This window comes from Lissotriton helveticus, chromosome 1_1, assembly GCF_964261635.1.
Source record: "Lissotriton helveticus chromosome 1_1, aLisHel1.1, whole genome shotgun sequence".
Lineage (NCBI taxonomy): Eukaryota > Metazoa > Chordata > Amphibia > Caudata > Salamandridae > Lissotriton > Lissotriton helveticus.
Genome location: NC_136057.1, coordinates 679,100,734 through 679,104,975, shown reverse-complemented (window position 1 = coordinate 679,104,975; position 4,242 = coordinate 679,100,734).

The following is a 4,242-nucleotide window of genomic DNA, read 5'->3' as shown; positions in this document are numbered from 1 at the left end:
GGGACTCTCCCGGCTTAGAGACCTGAACATGACTTGGTTTCTATCATTTCGACCAATGTGGGAAAGATGTGTTTTACCTGTATTAAGGTGTCTGCTATGTGGAGAAGAATGCGTGTTAGACACCTGTCTGACGCTACAATCGGATGCGCCAATGGATGCAGAAACATTGTTGAGCCCGATCAAGGTTCACGCTTTGTGCTGCCCTCAAAGGCTACCAATCCTGATGACGGCATTCGTGGAAGCTTCACCACTACGATTGATGGGTAGTGAAGTTCAAGATGAAAGCAGCATCGATCAGGTACGACCTTCTGTCAGCAATGCGAATCAGAATGTCAATGGAGACAATCATGCGCACGAATGCATGATTACACCTATTTCCGAGTTAGTGGAACTTTCCCAGGAAGCTGTTGACAGTTTTTTCGAAAGCCTAAATGATATGATGTTCTCTCCAGAACAGAAATAGAAACTTTTGAGCAAGCTCGCACACGGCGTTCCCTGAATTCGGCCTTCAACTTTAAAAATAAAGTCACATGAACAATTTTTACATCCAGTTCACGGACAGCAATTTTTCCAGCAGCCCCAAATATTTTTACAAATTTTCGGGACACTTATCTTCTGCTTAAAGTAAGAACTATTCTTAAAGAACTAAAATTTCTATATTTTAGATAGCTTATAGACATTAGCTGCCCGCTGGTATGTTCTATATTTTAGATAGCTTATAGACATTAGCTGCCCGCTGGTATGTTCACAAATATTTTATTATGTGATGGAATGGTCTCGAACTTTTTTTCTGTATTAAGAGCCATTTCATGTGTAATTTCTCATATACCAAATAAGCAATAATGTATACAAATGCGTGATTACTTTAGCATTATTCCATAGCTTGAGTGCATACAATACATATGACTGCAATTTTTCCGTATATTTGAAAATTTCAAAATGCATTTATGTATTTTGGGGTGGTAAGGTATACACTATACTCTATAGTATGTTGTACTATGTTATACTATGCATAGATTAGTAAATATGACCATAGTTAGCGTGGAGTGGGTGTGATGTATTCCTATAGGTTCTGAATCGATCCCCCTATTCCTGACCCTATTCTGGTTAAGCAAACTAACAAGTTAACTAGTAATCAGCCCATGAGGCAGAAAATCCCCATGATGCAGATACCGTTATCTGACGCAGTCACACTACGGCACAGGAACGTGTTATCTGATTAGGTCATAACGCTTGCGATCTAATTAGACAAGCGATATTCCTCCAGCCCCTGATAAGGCATACGGAGTTCTCATAACAAATCAAACCTATGACAACCTGGGCAAAACCCTGCGGCCATTGTTTTGATTTCACCGAGAACTTCAGTAAAAGAATGTGCTAACGAGCAAGTCGTATGACATCCTTATTGACGTATCTATGTCCATCCTTACGTCAATCTCGGCACCTTAAAGGTATAAATATTACCGATCTTGCCCTATGCAAACACACGCGTGGTGACGAGATGGAGCAGCCATACTTGCCGAAGCGAAGAGCAGAGCAGACCCCGCTGGCGCAGCCCCGCCTTCCTGACGCGCTGAGAGAAGCTGCTTTCTCCTGCCGAGAAATCCAGCACCGGCGTTTCTGGGCAGCCCTCGCAGGCAGCCTGGAATATCGAGACCAGAGAGAGAGATACCATCCCTCATTCATCCTAACTTCCAGGTACAGAACTGAATAACCCCTCACAGAGAATTCTTTAGTTATTCACTTGGCAAAAACAAACTTAACTTAAACTGTAACTTTCTATTCCCGCCCACGTATTAGGCTTAGGTCAGGTACACGGGGTAGGCGTATTTAGAAACACCAGTTGAGTACGTTTAGTCAAATGTATATGTGTATGTAATATATTTTATTCATTTTAAAACATCTTATGGCTTAGAAACCATATCAATGTTTTTACAGTATTATTTTATACTATTGCTTTTAATGTATGCACTTTACTTAACTATAAGTATTGCAATAATATCGATCCATTTCTCTTGTATGAGAAAAGAGACTGATCAATAAATAACACCTTTTTATTGAACACGCCCGTCTCTTCCTTTTCTCTACATTCTGATGAGACTAAGAATGCACGTACTGACTGAGTAAAATAAATTGCCTTTAGTTCACACGACTCTCGAGATATACTCTTGATTAGGGGAGAGCAAAGTTGTCATGTTCTATGGTTGTCAGAAACTAAATCCCTTCTAGTCTAATCAGGGAAGTTAAGTCCTCCTTGAACATTCGAGAAAGTTTCTAGTGAACTCTGAGCTAAGCTGGCAAACCCAAAACTTTAAGTCTAGTATCGACAGTAGTAGACCTAGTTAACGTCTGGTCTAGGCCTTTACTGCTGTAGGTATTATTCCAATGCGCAGAGCCTATTGGGATGATAGGAACTACACTACAGCTTGTTTCCGGAAAAAAAAACTTACAACCGGGCCTTCTCTGGGGCTGCTCCAATAATATAGAACTCTCTCGCGCCCACCATCAGAAGACTGTCATCTTTCGCACGCTTCAAAAAGGAGACCAAAATGTGCCTCATGGGCAAATTCCTTGCCTAACGACCGCATTTCAATCGACTCTACGACCTTGAACCACCCGCCATGACGGCTTTATCATTGGCTTACCCGGATGATACCTCCCGGCCCTCTGGGCTTCCCATCCGGGAGCTGAGACTACCTACTCCCTTGTAAAACAACTCTACCTGTATAATAACGCTACCTGTTTTTATCCCAAAATGTATCTCGAACTTGAGACTGCCTGTTTTTTTTGGTGTTTATTTTCCTACATAATGTATATAACCCTTGTATCCCTTTGATATCCTCCCCTCCTATGCTTCTTGTATACCTGTAAAGCACTCTGATACCCTCACGGGTCTGGTTCGCATTTTAATTTCTTGGCTCATATTGTCCGCGCTGTAAAAGTAACACATTATCTGTAACTTAACCTTGCACTTTAAACCCATGGCCTGCTTTGCCTGTATTGTGAAAGCCACATACTGTCTGATATTTAACTCTGCTCCCTTACTAGCTCTTTTCCGAGCCCCCTTGCACACACATTTTATTTACATCACGTTGTCAGTAACTCACAAGTACTATCAACGTGGGCACTGCACTTTGCATTTTAATCTTACTAGCCTTCTCTAACTAAATTTAATGACACTTTGGCACAAGCTGTGTTTTCTTCTTAATACTTGTTTTGTACCGTGACATTTACACATATTATCACGTATTTTAGAGTTATTATGGATTTCAAAATGATAATGCGTTTTCCACAGCAAGGTATCTGGTCTTTATACAAGAGTTCCATTTTATACTGTGAATTTTATACACGCCTCTGTATAGGAAATGCCCTCTTTTAAGGCTATCTTTTTCCTTTTATTACTGTGTACTTTCTTACTATACCATTTTTGTTTTATGTAATTTGTAATTATTTTAAGTAATCATATAATAAACTTGAACTTTTCAATAAAACCAACAGATTCACATGTCCACAGCTCAAATTAACAATGTGTATTTCCCGTTACTAATCCATCACTAATCTTGCGGGTTCTTGAGTAGTGTGCTACTCACCGAAAAGTGCTTCAACGCCTCATCTGGGTAGTAAGCGCTATATATATATACAATTACAATTTGGGGTCTTAAGGACAAGCTTTGCTCAAACTTGTACTTATATCCCTTGCTGAGTGTAGCTCATTGTAGCATGTGCAGGTCATCTTAACTCTTTCTTTGTTTTGTTATGTCTTTCACAGGTCCAGTCCAGTCCAAATTGGCGTTCTTCACCCCTCCACTCCGTCTTGGTCTTTAGTGCACTTTCAGTGTCCAGTACCTCCTACTTGCTTTGTTTCTTTTAAGTGTAGAGTGTCTACATACCCCTCTGACTGACGTGACAGCCCACAGAGCCAGTTTATGCTAAGCCAGTCTTTTCATGCCTTTTCCACGTGTCACTTCTCCCCCGTGCACCGAGATACTAGCCACTGCCAGCATCCCGCAGCCCCTCGCCTGGACCACAGATATCTTGAAGACAGACCCTGCTACGTCCTGGGAAGTGTGCGAATCCTGAATTACCTGTGACCACCCATTGTTGCGCCCTAAGGAGGAACATCAATGCAGCTGCACCGAAAGACAGACAAGGTACTGCGCCTGGTCCATAGCTGCTTCCTCTCTCATGCGCCACCCCAACCCCGATGGGAGAGTTAGGCAGGATGGATGCCATTGCAGACAT